At 36.7% G+C, this 19,977-nt stretch overlaps 1 long non-coding RNA gene across 5 annotated transcripts; it reads left to right on the forward strand.

The window, feature by feature from the left end:
* The first annotated feature begins 999 nt into the window (after window positions 1-999).
* Window positions 1,000-18,555, forward strand: LOC107864025. 5 transcript variants are annotated; one of them, XR_007053503.1, is made up of 5 exons: window positions 1,000-1,189; window positions 1,256-1,318; window positions 1,398-1,483; window positions 16,406-16,549; window positions 18,283-18,555. It is a non-coding gene; the product is annotated as an uncharacterized LOC107864025 (long non-coding RNA). The 5 variants fall into 5 exon arrangements; XR_007053504.1 differs by lacking the exon at window positions 1,398-1,483 and having other exon boundaries at window positions 1,002-1,189; window positions 18,278-18,555; XR_007053502.1 differs by lacking the exon at window positions 1,398-1,483 and having other exon boundaries at window positions 1,002-1,189.
* The last annotated feature ends 1,422 nt before the right edge of the window (window positions 18,556-19,977 follow it).

The raw sequence follows: 19,977 nt of genomic DNA on the forward strand, positions 1-19,977 counted from the left end.
TAAGCATTCTTCTCTTATTTATGTGACAACGTCAAAGGCTAATTAAGTATTTAAATATTAATTAGATCCGTCAAATTTTCACGTCTATATTAGAAATTTACTATGCACGTCACTTTGAGAGCATCTTGATCCCAACTACATAAATGGTACTTCTATAATTAAAATCATTTTGCTTCTTTCAGAATATGAATATTTCCTTTTAAAAAGTTTAAAATATTTTATTTTCATATGCCATGATAATTTTAAATTATGAAGTTATATCATTTAGTATAAAGTTTCAAATTATAAAATGAGACGAAGGGGAATTCTTTTTCTAAATTGACTAATAAGTAAAGGCAAGTGTCATGTTTCACGAAAAAAATAATATTCTCTTAAATTTATCATTTTCTGCTTTTAAAAAAGAATGACTTATTTTGGCTTTGCATGGAGTTTAAAAAATTAAAGAAACTTTTGAATTTTGTGGTCTTAAATTTAAATTATTTTCAAATGTACCAAAATATTATTTAATCTCGTGTTTAAACATGCCATGTGGCAAGTTGGAATCAAAGTGTTGTTAAAATAGGAAAGGCCCATTCTTTTTTGAATGGATTGAAAGAAAAGTAGATCATTCTTTCTGAGATGGAAGAAGTATTAACAATTAGGGCGTGTTTTGTACGGAGGAAAATATTTTCCTATCTTCTCATATGTTTGTTTGATTTGTAGTTGAAGTTGGAGTTGTGTCCGGTCATTAATATAATTGAAGTTGTTTTTGAATTATTGTGAGAAAAGTGAGACTGAAAAAAGTGAAAATAAATTTTACTTATTTTTACTGAAATGGTATTTGAAATTCTTATGACCAACCACCAACTTAGAGGTTTCTTTTTTAAATTAAATTTTGTGTCCTAGCCGGACCGTGTTAGTAATAAAAATGGACCCAAAAGCCCAACAAAAATTCTGTACATTGATATGTACATGGGCCCAACACTCGATCCATTACATGAAAGTTGAAAGGTTTCCTATCCCACCTAAAATATCTACCTTCGGTCCAAGAGTATTCACTACTCTTCAGCTCACTCCACCGCCTTCCCTGAGCAATGTTTTCTTTTGAGTTGTACCTGTCACTTCATTTCATACCTCCTCTGAGTTATCTTCAAGCTTGAACCATCGTCTCCATCGTTGTTGCTCTGTTTATCATCTTCACTAGCCTCAGGTTAAACCCTATTCTTCATGTTGCTTTCTTCTAATCTCCATCTTTCTAACCACACCGATATCTCAGGTGGTCGACGTTTATCCTCATGGGAATGCTGTATCATGCCAGTACTCTGATTTGACCAATGTTGTGAGTTCTTCTCCTTCTTGACTTTATTTTCCCTTTTATCATCTTTCTTTATCCTTTTCATCTTCCTTGTATTTCTCAGATTCTGATAGTCTATTAAACAGCTCCTCAAGAAATTTGTCAAATCTGGAGTGCTTTAGTGAGAGGCTCAAAACACCCTTTTTTTTGGTAAAGTTTTTGGATAGCTAGGTTTAGCACATCATCTTTGTCTCTATCTAGACTAACATTAAAAGATTTGTGTGCATGTTATTTCCTCACATTCTCGTGAATTTGTAAATATTAGGACCCTATTTGCGATTATCTTTAATGTTGAATGTCTGCTTTCTTATCTACCTTGAATTATTACTTTGCATTATTGCTTGTTGATTATTCATTTCCTAATCCTTAAATAAAGAGACTGTGTTTTTTCCATGTTGATTGATCTGCTTATTGTTGTGGTAGATCTTTGAAACTTCTGTACAACTTTATTTCTTGTGGTTCAATTACTTTATTTGCAAGTGCATCAGCTACTGTATTCCCCTCCTAAATATGTGAGTTACTTTCCCTTGTACTATTTGTTGCAAGCATCTTATACCTTCAACACTCTCTATCACTTCCCAAGGCACCTTCCACTGGTTTTCTATCATTCTCTTCAGAACGAGTTAATCAGCTTCAATAGTCACCCCCATGATGTGCTGAGCTTGGCAGTATGTCAAAGCTTCCCTGATAGCTAATACCTCAGCCACCATATTAGTTTTCTCCCCTATACCCTCAGCCACCATATTAGTTATCTCCCCTATACCCTTAGCTTTCTCATATATCAGGTTCCCTTTATCATCCCTAATGCAAAAAAACAATAGTTGCATGCAACTTAGGCTTATAGTTCTTCAAAATACTCGCTTTAGTGGGCCACTCTCCATTTTCTATTTTAACCCATGGATACATTGATTTAATTAGTTTTCTAGTTAAATCTTGTATTTTTCATACCATGGTATTACAGGTCACTCTCCCTCTATGCTTTATACCATTCCTCTTTTTCCAAATACACCACATAGTAATTGTTGACATGGCTCTAAATACTATCTTCAACTTTTCAGATACATTCATTGTCCACCATATATGAATCAGTTGATGTAGTTCCATGTCTTTAACCTCTATTCCTATAAAAATAACAAACTGCCTCCATAGCCTTGCAGCTATGGGGTTGTTAGAAAAATATGTTTCATAATTTCTTCCTCTTTCACATCATAACACTAACATCTGGACACAATATTGATTCTCATCGTTTTAGAATTATCATCTGTAGTAATCTTCCTTTTCCATACTCTCCATATGAAAATTTTTATCTTTAAATATATTGCTTTAGTCAAGATAAATTTATACTCCTTCTTACTCTCTTTTTTATTTCTCAGCATCTCCCATGTTGATTTAACAATAAAGGTTCCTTGAGTGTTTCCCATCCACCATGGCTAATTATTTGACCGTTCTTCTGAAGGGGGCTTTATATTTTCAATAATGTGAGCAACCATTTCTTGAGACAACTTACTTCTCAGCTTATACAGACTTCATTTTCTAACCCTCGGAGTGAAAAAGGCGCATCTCCCTCGGAGTCTCCGTCTGGCTACGAGATTGATTCTCTGATGATAGAAAGAGAGAGGATAGAGGATCACGCTTACAAGTAGCCTTTTCCATCGTCTACTTCAAATAAAACTCACCCCTTTTAACGCAAACAAAGTGCTAGAGCATGAGAATTTCCGACAGACCTCCTGTCTTCTCCCTTAGAGAGCGCATCGATTGACTTCGTTCCCCAAATCTCATTTCTGGCTGTCACCCCCCACCGCGTGTACGGATTAGCCACCGCCCCCCACCACTTGACTGGTTGGAAAGGGGATTTTTTCATTACTTCAACTAGTACCGATTGATGGGAGATGATCAGTCCGAGAGTGCTGGAGAGAAGAGAAAGCGGTAAAAACCTCTCTTATTCGGTCACCGAGAAGTCGGACGACTCTTCAGTAACCCAGGGTGATCCGACTCCTTCGACGCTGCCAGGCCGGAAGGCGTGAGTCAGAAGCAGAGCTTACTAATAGAAAGCAAAATCAGAAAGAAAAAGGATCGAGACAGGGTCCTTTTTCTATCTTATGCGTTCGGGGACGGCCCCTCATGGATGCTATCTATTCTAATTCGAACTTGTTGGATGCCAACTCGGCCCTTCGACTTAGTGCGTCGGCAAATTGGTCCTCCCAGGCTTGTACTCAAAGACCATGCCATGACATCGTAAGATGTCTCGCCCGAATGAATTAGTTGGTACTAGAAATGTTAGAAAAAGTGAACGAAAGGAAAGAGTCACCCAAGAAGGCATTTCCAACCAAAACTTCACCTGTCGCAGAACCGTAACCCATCACTTGGCCTCTTTTCTTTCTGTTACTTCGAAAGTAGCTGCTTCAGCTTCAGCCACTCGAATTTTCGATATTCCTTTTTATTTGCTGGCCTCTTCGACCTTTCTTGGGTTTACTAGGAAAGCCCGGCCAGAACCACACGTGCAAGTTTCCCTGCATGTGGCTCGTCCGTGATATCAAACACAGGCTTAGTAAGCACAGATTCCCTAGAAAGAAAGATTTCCTCTCTTAAAGATGCTTTCTTCCTGTAATAGAAGTCAAACTCCCTCGCGAATCGCGAATATGGGAGCTGCTACTGAGTACTGAGTGGCTGGAATGAACTTGGTTAGCTGGGACTAAGAAGGGATAGGATTTGATTAGCGCGCTTTCTGCCTGTCCTTTCCTTACTCTGTCGATGGTATGCCTGAGATGGCAGTCTTTCTCCTTGGCTTTCCGTGTGTAAGGCGGAAGCCCCCAAAAAGGGTTTTCCAAAAATGGGTGATCAAAAGATCGAATTACTATGCCTATCTTGGTGGTCGTTACTTTTGGTGGTCTTTCTTTTGGAATCGGTTCAAGAACCAACCACAGAAATTTCCACCGATTGATATTTCTCGTATTTTAAGAGCTTTACTGAAGCTATTGGAAGTGACTCTACTCCAAAGTTGTCTGGGCTGGGTCCCTCAACCCTGGGATCAGTCGGCTAGAGAGCGGGGCTATTCTTCTTCCGGGGAGACATTTCTTTAAAGTCCGCTTCGAAGCTTCCAGGTTTACTTGTTTTATATTATGGTTATAGAGAATAACGGAAACAGCGAGACCTGGGGTCTCATCGAACGAGAAGTTCGAAGATGGAGACCAGGTTCGGCACGAAATCATAAAGGTTTGAGGGCCCGTTGGTCAAAGGAAAGGGAAGGTCCTGCTTCCGGGACGGAGCCGCTTTTTCACATGCAACACAAATGCAAGTAGACTTTTCTCTGAGCCCCCAGGGGTAGCAAAGCTAGCTCTTCGTATCATTGAGGGCCGATGCCCGATTCCTCGACCCATTACTCATTCCTTCCCGACTCGATAGGGATTGCAATCTCGAGAGAGGGAGCAACAATTGACGGCTAACATAGCAGACAATAAGGCGAAATCCAGGAAGGGGAGGGGGAATGAATGCTAAATCTGAAGCAGGGAGTCCGTCTCAACCTGAATGAGTCTATAACCCTCCTCCCAGAAGCTAGTAGTTTGGCTAAAAAGAGATAATCAGAAGAAAATGATCGGGCAGGGATGCACAGCAGGAACTTGCAATGGTCGGGATAGCGAACCAAAAGCTATGGAACTTGGGTGTGGGTCTTTTGTCGAAATGGAATGGCTTTTCTTTTTCTCTTTTTATTTATCGTGCGCCCACCCGACTAGAGGGACTGAGAAATTAATTGAGTACAAAACTTATCTTCAAGCGTTCAAGCGTTTTACTAGAACTTCCTCAGTTAACTCGGGTAATTCAATTTCTTGAATAAGCAAGGAATAAGCGCTACAGCTGGCCTAGTCGGTGAATAAACCTATTGTTCAAGCCTGAGCAATCCTCTTCGTCCTTGGGCATTCGCCCTAACAATAAAATCTCTGACTTCCAGCTCCTCTTCTGTAGCATTATCTCCTTCCATAGAGTATAGCGCTCCCTGTCTTGTCCACTTTTCAAATTAGAAGCTAGTGTTACCTTCTTTAACTTGCCACCATATGTTATGCTCCCTAATGTTAACTAACTTCCTCCATACATGAGATGTTCCATATTCTCTGGACATGATAGGATGATGTTTCTTACAATATTTATTCCACGTAAACTCACTCCATAGAGAAGATGTGGAAGTCCTGAAATTCCACCAAAGCTTGGCACTTAAGGGTTTTGAAAATATGTGAAGAGATTTAAAACCAATCCCTCTCTTCTTTGGGATAACACTTATTCTCCCAAGACACCCAATGCTTATTCTTAGCACCAGTTATAGATGCCCAAAAGAACTTAGAAAAAATCTTATACAACTGGTTAATCACATTGATAGGGGGATTCATAGCAGGTAACAATTACATAGGCATAGACTGTAGAACATGAGATATTAATATATACCTTCCACCAAAAGAAAGCACTTTATTCTACCATAAGCTTAATCTTCTCATAACCTTCTTAATCAAATCTTCAAAATGGCTCTTATTTTTTCTCCCATAGAACATTGGATATCCCAAATATGTGAAAGAAAAACTTCCCTGTGCTATTCCAGTTATCCTCCTATTTTGATTACAAACACCTACTGGAGTCTTTTCATAGAGATAAAAAAAAACTTTTATCCATATTACTCAACTAACATGATACTTTCTCATATCCCTTTAATATTTTAATCATCTTCTTTATTAAACCTGGATGACATGCAGTCTCACCACTATGTCAATTATTCTTTCAGAAAAACCAAACCTTCTCATGACCCTTATTAAGAACTTCAAGGAGACCCTATTATAGAACTTTGCCATGTCCAACTTAACCACTACATTATGATGCTTCTTTCTCAAGATAATGTCCTTTATTATCTTCTGTGCCAGTAGTACAATTTTAGTAATACTTCTCTCCTTAACAAAGACAATTTAATTTACAAAAGTTAGACTAGGGAGAAAATCCACTACTCTTTTATGTAGCATCCTAGAAATTATCTTATTGGCAAAATTACTAAGACTTATAGGCCTGAAAGCTGAAAATGTTTTCACATTCTCCTTTTTAGGAATGAGTACTAAATTGGTATGGGTGATATACCTGGAAAGTTTCGGTCCACTAAAGAAAGCTTTAACTATATTAGTCATATCCTCACCAATATTATACCAGCAGGTTTGAAAGAAATGTTTGAAAAAGCCATCAGGTCCACTAGCACTACCCATTTAGATCAAATACCACTTCTTTTACCTCCTCTTTGGAAGGAACCCTTTCCATTTGTTCATTCTGCTCTTGGTTGATCAACTTTGATATGCACTAAATTATTTCACTATTCTTCCTTTCTTGATCCTGCTTGAACTTGTATTTGAAAACTTTAATTGCTTCTTCTCTAATATTTTTAGTAGTGTTGATCAGATCCCCTGGGATAGTCTGAATTTCAATAATTTGCATTCTTTTCCTTCTTTCTTTAACATGGGAATGGAATAACTTTATTTTTCTATCCCCCTTAGAGAACCATTTCATCCCAGATTTTTGTCTCCAACATTCTTTCTCATTATGAAGATATCTTTTTAAATCAGTTTTTACTTTGTTTAGAGTCATTCTATTTTCCTCTGAAGGTGATATTTCTAACTGGGTCTCCTTTTTCTTCACTACATTTTCCAAAGTGGCATTCTTTTGACAAATGTCACCAAAAGTCCTTTTACTCCACTATGTCAAAGTATTCTTGACTTTTTTCAACTTGGTATGCACTATTGTAAAAGGTGATCCTTCCATCTCTTCTGACTAGGCTTTATCCACCACTTTTAGAATTTTTTTATGTTTCACCCAAGAATTTAAGAATTTAAAAGGCTTTACAGCCTGATCCTGTGATGTATCACAAATCAGATGTAATGGAGCATGATCTGAACCCTGTCTAACCAAATATTGCACTTCACTGTTGATAAGAAGGTACATAAACTCATTATTCCAATACTCTGTCTAGTCTCTTGAATACACAATCTTCTTCAATTCTACCATTCCACCAAGTATAACTTGATCCTGTGAATTTCAATTTATTTAAAGCACATGAGCTAATATAGATAGCAAAGTCTATTATTTCTTTCTGGGTCATAGGAAATCCTCCTACTTTTCATCCTCATCCCTTATTTTGTTAAAATCCCCACCCACAAGCCAATGATACTACATCATATTAGAGATACTCTCTAAATCCTCCCAAAATTCTAATTTTTTCACAGCATTGCACCTTGCATAGACTGCAGTTATACATACTTTTTCATTCATTTCTTTCCTCTGAAAATGCATTTTTAGTTGTTGAATTGAGTTTGTTCATCCTTTAAACTCCCAGTCATCCTTCTAGAAGAGCCAAAATTTTGCTGAGCAATTCACTTTTGCATTCGGCAGCCCTAATCTTTTTCTATATCTCTTTATTTTCTTTAGGCTTTGGAAAGGCTTTAATAAAGCTATGTATGAGTAATGATATCTTCTATGAAGCTCTACTAGTCTCTCAAAATATTTTTGAGACCTAACAGATCTGATATTCCAAAAAAATCACCTTATTTATCATTGATCAAATGTAAAAGAATATCCTTTCTTTCTCCTTATATTCATTTGTGATTGTTGAGTTATAGAATTTGCTATATTATTTATTTTCCTTTCAAATTCCTGATGTGTCTTGGTGACAAATAACCATCTTTACTCACTTGCTCTATGTTCAGGTCTATGCTCTCATCCTCCTCTGTATTCTTCTTATCCCTCTTCTCCTGCTTAGTCATAGAGCCAATCTTTGGTGTTACTAATTCTCCACTCTGATCTTGTTGTTCTTCCTACTTATCTGTATATTGCTTCTTTCCCTCCTTAGCTATTTATTTTTGTGCTTAATCACTTTAATTTCTCTTTTCTCTATCATCTACTTCTTTGTTGATTCATCTGTCTCCTTAACTAATTTGCCTGCCTCCTTAACTGATCCCTTCTGAGTTTTTTAATTTGAGCAAAACTATGTACATTGTGTTGTTTTCCCTAATAATGTTCCGGCTTTTGATGGAACATTGTGCACTTTTTCTTGGAAAAAGTGCATGTTTTCAAGCAATCAAGGTTGCATTTAATGATGGATTTTAGTGTTTCAGGGTAAGGAGCTAGCTAAAGGAGAAGACTCAATAAATTAGCAGAAAAACACCACTAGTGGTCAAAATGGTGGACCACCAAACTAACCACTAGACCTAAAACAGAATTTAGGATTTTAGAAGACCCAGTGATGGTCAAAATGGTAGACCACCAGTTTTGTGGTGGACCACCAACCTGACCACCAGATTTATAATTTCAAAAGACCCACTGGTAGTCAAAATGGTGGACTACTAGTTTTGCGGTGGACCACCAACCTGTCCACCAGACCCAAATAGAATTTAGGATTTCAGAACACTCAGCGACGATCAAAATGGTGGACCAACAGTTTTATGGTGGACCGCCAACCTGACCACCAGATTCAGGATTTCAGAAGACCCACTGGTGGTCAAAATGGTGGACCACCAGTTTTGCGGTGGACTACCAACCTAACCACCAGATCCAAACAAAATTTAAGATTTCAGAACACTCAGCGACGGTCAAAATGTTGGACACCAATTTTGCGGTTGACCACCGTATTTTTTTCTGAATTTAAATTTTAAATTCTTTTTATGTGGGAACATATAAATACCCAGTTTTAGGTTTTATTAGAGATCTTTTATCTTTTATTGAGGTTTTCATACTAGAAAAATATTGTACATAGTTTTTTCTCTAAGATTTATTCTAGAATTGGGGATCTAGATTCCATTATCATTTTCTCTATTAAAGATTGAAGAACAATAATTGTGACTTTTGTAAGTAAATTCTAAATTAATTTATGAATAACACAATGATTTCTTCTTTTTATGTGATGGAGATGTGTGGCTAAGCTTCCATAACTAAGGTTATGGGAGCCTTGATATGAATAGCTGATTGGGGGTTGTGAATCTAGTAGATTCCCATGATTAATTGATATTTCATAAACCCTTCTTCATTTTAATGACTTTTCTTGGTTGCAAACATGAAAAGTGAGCCCAAGAATAACACTTGTTCGAATAGAAAAGTGTTTGTTGGGAAAAAAAGGGTTTACATAAATCTAAGGGCTTTAACCTTTGGATAGAGGGTAGATACCTTAATTGAATCAACCCATGTGAGAATATATTTGAATAAATAATATGTTCCTTAAGTTTGAAATAATTAAGGGATAAGTTACTCATTTAGGTTGAGAAACTAATGGATAAACCGTAGAATTCAACTACTCTTGCAATTAGAATTGTTCATTGGGAATCCAAAATAGTTTGCAACCCTAGCTGCTTAAGCATCTTGGTAACTATAACTCTAGTTTGACTTTTCTTATTGAATTACTATTTGTAATACAACCTACAGTTGGATTACTTTATGTGACAAGCATTTGAATACAATTGAAAAATCAAAACCCCCTTTATTCTGGAACATTCGATCAACAGTCTAATAACAACCACAATACGTAGTGAACACAGTATTCCCTGTGGAATTTGACACCCAACCCCATTGGGTTCTATATTTGACAGCGACCGCTTATGCTTTCTAACGAGAGTTGTAATTTGGGCATATCAAATTTTGGCTCCATTACCGGGGAATACGGTTTTAAATTAAGTTTGTATTTGTTAATTGACCTTTGGTCAATTTTCCCAAATTTTACCTTTGTTGTTTTTAATTTGTGAAGGGTAGTTATTGTGTATGCCAAGTACATGGAGATCGGGTGCACCGTTATTACCAGTACATCCGAATCTGCAGTTAATTGGAAGAATGGCAGACCCTCAGGAAGCTGAAAGACTAGCCGCCATGGCTAGAGCCCAGATTGATCAACAGAATGATAGTCAACCTGCATGTTATCCTAATCCTGATGATGATGATTTAGGGGATGAGGACTTATTAGATCCTTCTAACCCAAGGCATGCAGAGAATGTAGCTGTGCCGGTGAATCGAAATATAATAAAAAATCATCCTTTTTGAGAAAGGCAAGACCGTCAGCCTATGTAGTTTGATCTTAATGATGACAAGGATGAAATGGATAGAGAAGGTGCTACTAGAGCTATTGTTCCTCCACCTCTAGCACCAGGAGCTAAGTTTAATATTACAAGCACGATGATTCAACTCCTCCATCTGAAGGGGTTGTTTGGTAGACTCCCAGGGGATGATCCTAATATGTATTTAGTGAAATTTGTCACTATTTACAAATCCTTTGATAACTCAGGAGTAGGACAGAATGCTATCCAACTACGCTTATTTCCATTGTCTCTGTCTTGAGAGGCAATACTATGGCTCAATGGACTGACTCCCGATTCTATAACCAACGGGAGGAAGTTGAAAGTGGCTTTCCTAGAAAGGTTTTTGCACCTTCTAGGAGGGTATAGTTAAGGGATAACCCACTGAAGCTCTTCATGGGACCTGGGAAAGGTTTAAAAAGAAGTTGATGCAATGCCCGAACCATAATATAATAGATATTCATTTGATGGAGACTCTTTATTAGGGTTTAAACTCTATTACAAAGCCAGTTGTGGATAATGCTGCAGGAGGATCATTTGTGGATCTCACTTTTCCATAGGCCTCGGAGATTCTTGATCGGATGACCAAACAAAGTAGAGCTTGGCATACCAGAGATTCTGTGATAGCAAACCCTATTGTGTCTGGTGGTATGACTGCAGTGCAATGCAAGAAGAAGAAAGAATGTGACTAGGACATGGCACACTTGAAGAAACAAATAGATTTGTTGACCAAGCATTTAATATCTGGAAAGACTGAGAAAGTGAAAGCTGTAGGATCCAAAGGCAGAGCTGACTCTGATTCAGAAGAAGAGGCAAACTATCTAAACAACCAGGGGTTTTTTCATAGCAATAGCCAAGGGAACCAAGGTTGGAACTATTATGACAAAGCTGGTTATAAAGATAGGGATGAAGGAATTTGGAAGAATAATAACGACAGGAGTGGACTATATATACCTTCTGGAAGTTGTGATAATGCTGCCACCAGTTCAGGAAAAATATCCATGGAGGACATAATGGAGAAACTATTAAAGGGATTTGAGGCAACAAATACTGGGGTGACGATGATGAAGTGTGACTTATCTTTTATTAGTCAATTAGTAAATTCACATTCAACTGCTATCAAACAACTGGAGCAGCAGATGGGCCAATTATCCACAACATTCAACCAAAGAAAGAGTGGGACTCTACCAAGTGATATAGTTAAGAATCTATGGACCAACGGTAAGATGTTATCTAGTCCATGTCTGGGAGCATCCTCTTATATTAATGAGGTCAAAATGGATAAGGAGATGGTTGATAAATCTCCAGTGGTGCTTGTAGTGTTAGGAGGTTAAAAAAAAGAGTTCACAAGTGGAACAACCATATAAGCTGAAGCATGTTAGTGATGTAGAGCAAGGCAAAAGATAAAAGTTGATCCAGATGAAATCCCAAGGACACCACCTCCATTTCCATAATGATTAAAGAAGAAATAAGTTGATGGAAAGTTTAGCAAATTCATGGCTATGTTGAAGCAGTTGACAGTGAATGTGCCCTTAGTTGAAGCACTGGAACAGATGCTCGGATATGCTAAGTTTATGAAAGACCTGTTGACGAAGAAAAAGACAGTGAGATATAAAATGGTAGACAATCTTCAGCATTGTAGCGCTATTGCTACAAGATCTATTGAGCATAAGAAAGCTGATACGGGAGCATTTACTGTCCTATGTATGATTGGATCTCTAAATTTTAAAAGGGCCCTTTGTGATCATAGAGCAAGTATAAATCTGATGTCGTTGATGGTTTTCAAAAAACTGGGTTTGGGAGATCCTACACCTACCAATATGCGGCTTCTAATGGCAGACATATTGGTGAAAAGGCCAATTGGGATTCTGCATGATGTACTTGTAAAGGTGGCCGATTTTATATTTCCTACCAACTTTGTACTTCTTGATTGCGAAGTGGACTTCGAAGTACCCATAATTTTAGGTAGGCCATTCTTAGCAACTGGTAGAGTGTTAGTTGACTTGGAGTTGAATGATCTGAAATTTAGGCTCAATGGGAAATAGGTCAGTTTTGAAGTGTGTAAATCCATGAAACAACAAAAGGAGATGAGTGTCTTCTCAATTGTTGATGTATTCTATGAAGATGAGTGAGATGTACCAACTAAGAATAGGTCTGCTGTGGAGACCATGGTTGGTGTGGTTGAACTTGAAAGCAAGGGTGTTAGTGCTTCCAAAGTGGCTGGACTAGGAATAAAGCATTTTCTCGATTCAACAAGTGAAGTAAAGAGGTATCAACAGGGTATCTTGACGAATTCTGAGTAGTCAAGATGATCAATTTGTGCCGCGATGTTAAATTAGGCGCTGCTTGGGAGGCAACCCAAGGTATTTTGTTGTTTGTATTTGTCTTATGTGGTTGACATTAGATCTTCACCCCTATGGTGCGACATGTATGTTTCTAACTCTCTTGTTTTGGCTTGATGCATAGGGATAGTGCATGATTTTAAGTTGAGGGTGTATGGAGCTACTTATGGGTGTTGATGTCCTCTTGGGGGTTTTTATTGCCGTGTCTCTTTTTCTCAGAGTCTTGTTCCTACTAGAGCCGTCATGTTTAGGTGTATTGTTTCATGATTTTTTGTGGTTAACTGGGAGAAAAATAAGTATCTAGGGCAGTTGACATATTTTTGTTAATTTCTAGGACAAATGATAAATACCTCTCCAATTGTCTATTTTGTAACTGTGTGATATGCATCTATATGCGATTATATGAATCTTTTTATGGCATTAATATTAGGGACACAATGATCATTGCTAACAATTGCATAATCCAGTCAGGTAGTAGCTTGTGATATACCTTTGTGCCAAGTGTGTGTGAGATATTACCAAGTTTCTTTGTGTGTTAAATTCAAAACTTGCCCGGTTAGTCTTACCTGGTTGTAGGATAGTGGTTAGGAAAGGATCATAGACCATTTTTTATATTAGTCCTCTTTTAGCCTAAATGTCCTTCCATGTGTGAATGATATCCCTTGATCCCAATTTTGAGCCTATATGCCTATTTTTCTTGTAGACCTATCACCTTCCTATTTGTATCGCAATGAACTTGTTTTGGCCCTGGTCCTCCTTGGATATTGTGTACTTTGACTTAGGCAAATAGCCTAAGTTGAGGGTGGATATCATAGGGGTGCATGATGTAAAGTGAGTATGGAGAAAGGTAAAATGAGAGAAAAGATTGCAAGGCTGGGTGTGGTAGAAAAAGAATAAGAAAAGAAAAGTTGTGAAAAAGAGAAAATGAAAGACTAAAAGACCGTACCCAGCCTGAAGTTGTGTTAATAAAGAAAGGGAGAAATAAGCTAAAGGTTAATAAGTTAACTCCAAAAATTAGTGTAGTGCCAAGGAGGCCTAGTCACTTTAAATATCTTTACGTATCATACCAGCCTCAAGCCTGCATTACAAGCTGAAGAAAAGTCCTATAGTGATCCTAACTTAACTGACTGAAAGCTTAGGTGATGAAAATAAGGGCAAGCTTATGGTATTTGACATACATTGATTGAAACTTCTTTCTGAGAGTGTGTGTTTTTTAACCGTCCCCATATTGACATGCTTGATTTCATAGATAAGTGAGGAGGGACTTCTTCATTGTAAGGGCACATGGATTGTATTGCTGGATGCTTACTTGTTTAGGTAGTGTAACTTGTACATATGCATGGTGGTTTGTTTCTAATGTGATGCCATAACTTGATTTCTTTGTGTCACATTGTTGACTTTCATTAATATGCACAGTTACGTTTAAAGTGATTGAACTTGGAGAGGGTAATGTGTTTTGAACTAAAATTAATGATTGACTATCATAGGTATTTTATGTTTCTCTTAGTTAAGCATCGTAGTATATTATTATGTAGTTGCTTGAGGACAAACAATTGTTGGACCACCAACCTGACCACCAGATTTAGGATTTTAGAAGACCCATTGGTGGTCAAAAAATGGTGGACCGCCAGTTTTTCGGTGGACCACCAACATGACCACCAGACTCAAATAGAATTCAGGATTTCAGAATACTCAACGACAGTCAAAATGGTGGATCACCATTTTTGCGGTGGACCACCAATTAGACCACCAATTTGGACGCATTTTTTTTTGAATTCAAATTTTAAATCCTTTTTACCTGGGAACATGTAAATACCCAGTTTTAGGTTTTATTAGGGATCTTTTATCTTTTATTAAGGTTTCCATACTAGAAACATATTTTACGTAGTTTTTTTTTCTGAGATTCATTCTATAATTGAGGATCTAGATTTCATTATCATTTTCTCTATTGAAGATTGAAGAACAATAATTGTGATTTTTGTAAGTAAATTCTTAATTAATTTATGAATAACACAATAATTTCTTCTCTTTTTGTGATGGATATGTGTGGCTAAGCTCCCATAACTAGGGTTATAGGAGCCTTGATGTGAATAACTGATTGGGGGTTGTGAATCTAGTAGATTTCTATGATTAATTGATATTTCATAAACCCTTCTTCATTTTAATGACTTTTGTTGGTTGCAAACTTGAAAAGTGAGCCCAAGAACAACACTTGTTCGAATAGAAAAGTGTTTGTTGGGAAAAAAAGGGTTTACATAAAACTAAGGTCTTTAACCTTTGGGTAGATGCTTTAACCGGATCAACCCATGTGAGAATATAGTTGAATAAATAATATGTTCCTTAAGTTTGAAAGAATTAGGGGATAAGTTACTCATTTAGGTTGAGAAACTAATGGGTAAACCATAGAATTCAACTACTCTTGCAATTAGAATTGTTCATTGGGAATTCAAAATAGTTCGCAACCCTAGCTGCTTAAGCATCTTGGTAACCGTAACCCTAGTTTAACTTTTCTAATTGAATTACTAATTGCAATATAACCTACAGTTGGATTATTTTTTGTGACGATCAACAGTCTAATAACCACAACAATACTTGGTGAATATAGTATTCCCTATGGGATTCGACACCCAACACCATTGGATTTTATATTTGACAGCGACCGCTTATACTTTCTAACGAGAGTTATAATTTGGGCGTATCACCTAATCAATAGATTCCCCTATAAGCCCCATCTTCTCCTCATATTGATCTACCTAATTCTTCTTAGTCCCCTCACTGATCTGTTTATTCTCTACTGTATCTTCATCCTTCTCATTCTTATTTTCTGCTTTATCTTATTTAGATGTTGACTTCTCTTATAGTGCTCCAAATTTATTGCCCACTATAACATCATTATCTTTTGTAAAAATTTTGGGATTTCATTCATACCTCCCCCTGTGATTTTGTCTTCCCCTTCTGTATGTATTCTTCTTTCTTTTCTCTTTAAAATCCCCTTCTTCTCCTTGTACACCTTTTCCTTTATCCACCTATGTTTTTATTTCACCCCTTTTTTGTTGATTTTTAGCCGTTTTCCCACCTTTTTTCTTTTCCTCCTTTCAATGATATTTTCTGTCACCTTCTTCTTGTTCTTCCTTTGGAAGAAGTTCTAGGTGGATCACAAAACACTCCTTCTCATTGTGACCTTGTAATTTTTAAGTTTTATAATATTTTTGTAACAACCTGAAATTTGATGAATATGTGAAATTTGTAATTTTATGTTTTGACTATTTTACCTCTTTCTGTAGTTGTATTATAGTATTTCTAGGGTGTGGAGGTGATTGACACGGATCTTGTGCATTTTGGTACCATTTATGCAATATTGTGGTTTTTTGTGGCTTCGAGAGCCTTATTTTGGACTTCTATGGTTATCTTTTGATCCATACAATGGATGTTTGAACGGACTGCGCCAACAAATTTGGAACAACAATTTTAGGGTGGTAACATTATTGGTTGGTTTTATGGCTTTTAAATATCATTTAGAACTTCGGTTTGGAAAATTATAATTTTGAGTTTCGAGGGTTAACTTTGTGGAAACAACAATTTTTTTGAAATTCTGATATAGTCATTGAGTCTAGAGCATCGAATTTAGTATGTTTACATGGTTCGTTTATGTATATCAGATTCCAAACGAGGCTCGGGCACCCCATCGAAGTCTATTTTAGACTTATAAAATCTGGTGCACCAGGTTGCTGGTACAACCTAGATCACAAAGGGTAAAACTCATTTGAGGAATGCGTTATATGCCATATGCACCTGGTAACCTGGTATGAGTATAAATAACCCTTTTTTGCTTTATTTTTGCTCATTTTTCATCTTGCTTATAGAGAGTTAAATTCTAAAATAGTGTGAGAGTTTAAAAGTGAAGTTGTGGGTGCTTGGGAAGCTAGATTAATATATATTTCTTGATTCTTTTACAAATTTAAGGTGAGAATTCAGCCTTTTCTTTATCAAATTTCTTGATTAATTATTCAAAAATTTCAAAATATTAGTACTTGATTTTGCCCAAAATTATAAACTTTTTCACTTGAATAATGTTCTTAATCCTGTAATTACTAGTTTTTTCCCGATTTCATCTTCAAAAAAGTTTTGATTCTTCACTTTAAAATGAATTTCAAAGGTTTTACCCCGTAAAACTCAAAAAAGATTTTTCTTCGATTTGGACTATGTTTTTTACTCGATTTGACTTGAGTTTTCAGTTGTAGGTTCCTAAAGGTATTGAAAACCATTTTTGAAGTAAAGTTACGATTTTTGTCCCTTTTTTTCAAAACTCATTTCGGGGGTCCGTTTTGACCTCGAACCAAAAGTGGGTAATATGGGTATTGTTAGCCTTGTTTTAATCCATAGATTATATCTTTATCATTTTTAGTTGATTTTGGGACCGTTTGTGAGAAGTAGGGATTTGTGGTTGAAGTATTGTAGATTGATTTCGGCCTTTGAGGTAGGTTATGGCTTAACTTTTTTAGACTGGATTGGGTAGTAAATGTTGATACAAAATGCATGTTAAGGGTGGAAGCTAATCATGATAAATGGTTAGCTATGTATTATGCCCGTTTGTGGGTCTATATGTGATATAATTATTAAAATTGAGATATCATGCGATATGTATGTGGTGTTCTGTTTGATGTTGATAGCCTAAAATACATGTGAGTAATTGTATTATGTTATTGAAAATGCCTTTTTGTGGTACCGTTGGTATATTGTGATATATTCATACTTATTGACATATGAAACATGTGAAAATTCATGATTAAGTAGAAATAATGAGTGGATATTGGCTCATGTGGTTGTGGAAATATAAATTATGATTGGTTGTGGAAATATATCATTGTGGTTGGTTGTGGAGCATTACATCTTCATATCATACTCATTCATGAAATAAATTGTACCACCATGGCAACACCTAGTAAACACTAGCAACACTTTTTATAAAACCCTTTTCAAGGGATATGCCGGAGAGGAGATATTGCAACACCTTATAAAATCCTTCATGAGAGATGTGTTGGAAAAGAGATATGGATATGGATTATGGATTGTATATGGTTTGATGAACCCCATGAGTCCCATGTCGGGAGGCTTGCCTTTGTAGGTGTATACGGAGGTTGTGCGATGACCTCGTGCATCATCATTATCCTCTTATTATACAAGTCACTTGCTTTATTGTGTTCATATTATGATTGAATTGCTATATCTTTGTGTTTTATTTTCCACTAATTGTAGTTTACTATCTTTTATATACATATTCTTCCTTGTTACTAAGCGTGTGTGATATGATGTATATTTGTGTTCTACTTGGTTGTGTAGTTGCAATATATGTGATATGTATGCTAGAACTGCTAGTGCAAGCACTGTGGGCTACCATTGAGGGATATTTTCTAATTGCCGGTGATGTGCCCTTAGTGTATATTTATGTTTTATTATCTACTTTGCTCGGTCGGCCTATGATACTTACTAAGTACAATTGGATGGTACTCATGCCTACTATGCCCTTTTAGTGTAGGTCCTAGTTGGAGAGCACCCAAGTTTGGTCGATTTAGGTGATATCTGGTGCTTTCAAGGTAGTGGTTGGCTTTCAGACATCTGGATGAATTCTCCTACCTTTCTTATAGACTATGTCTTTAATTTCATATTAAAGATAGAGTTCCTCTTGTATTTTGGATATTTTATGTATTTCACTTGTATTTCAGTTGTACTAGATACGTTCTTATACTATTGACATCAGGTTTTTGGAGTTATGACTGCATTATTGATTATATTATTTTCATATTTATTATACTTATCTGGTTCAGTTTCATTATAGAAGCCTTACCTTGGGGGTATTTCTATCTTTTTTCCTTTGTGTATTAGTTTGGGTGATAGACTTATTCGTCTAGGTTTGTCATGATGAGTGCCATCATGACTCTTGGATTTTGGGTCATGCCATATTGGTATCATAGAAGCCAGGTTTTCATTGGTCTCAATGGTGTAAGAATGGGATGTTTAATAAAGTCTCGCGGATCAGTACGTAGACATCCTTTTCTATTTTTGAGAGGCTATAGGATGTTTTTAGGAAATTTCCCTCATTTTATTCCTTATCGTGTAAATTTCTTTCGTACTTTGTGTTCTAAGTTATGTTTCACTCCTTCTGTACATGTAGTGTTTACTAGGTCTTGCAAGGTCAGAGATACAGAGCCTTCTCCTAGAGAGAGAGCCTCGAGTCATGGATGAGCTTAAGAGAGTGGATGGGCACGTGGATTAGCCCCATTTAAGAGGAGTGCTAGGGGACTCTCCCTTGAGCCTCATATTGAGAAAGTTGGAGCTGTGGGTTCTACTCCAGTTCCTCAAAGTTTTTCTAGTTTTAGAGGGGTTGGTGCATTTGCTGACTCGTTTAAAGGGTTTTTCTTTGGTTATGCCAAGTGTTCCTCCAATTAGAAGTGTGGATCCTTCTACTGTACCTACTTGTATTTTGGGTACTCCTCAAACCCCGAGTCCTATTTCTATTTCAGCACGGACATCTGAGCATAGTATTTTGAGATTAGGAGTTCAACCTTCATCTATGTTACCTCCTTAGATGGGATCTCAGGCTATTAGATTCACTATATTTCCTCTTGTTGCAAGTACTATTATGTCTTCTGAGGATCAGAAGATGTTTAAGAGGTTTACTCATTTAGATCCTTCTAGATTTAGTGTATTATGGATAAGGATACTTATGAGTCCCCGATTGATTGTCGTGAGAAGTTTCATAATTTGGGTTCGTTGGAGTCGCATGGAGTTGCTTAAGTTATCTATCAGTTGAAAGATGATGCAAGGGATTGGTAGAGGTTACTGGTTAGTTAAAGACCTCTTGATTCTCCTAATATGACTTGGGATCTATTTGTCGATGCCTTTTTAGAGAGGTTCATTCCTCACAGTCTGAGAGATTATATGTGTGATGAGTTTGGCTACTTGAAGTAGGGCTACATGACTGTAATAGAGTATAAGTCACGCGTTCATTCCTTGTCTAGATACTCCTATTGTAATACCCCAAAAATCCAAACCAATATTAGAGCCATGTTTTAAGCTTATGCAAAGTATATTATAACTCTATGGTAGTTTTATGAGTGAGTTTGATGTATATTAAGGTCTCAAATAACTCCCAGCTATTAGATGAATCAAAATATTCCTTATCGATTGAGTTTTCGAGAAGAATGTTGCTTTAATCAACTTCAAACGAGCA

This window comes from Capsicum annuum, chromosome 3 (genome assembly GCF_002878395.1).
Source record: "Capsicum annuum cultivar UCD-10X-F1 chromosome 3, UCD10Xv1.1, whole genome shotgun sequence".
Taxonomy (NCBI): Eukaryota; Viridiplantae; Streptophyta; class Magnoliopsida; order Solanales; family Solanaceae; genus Capsicum; species Capsicum annuum.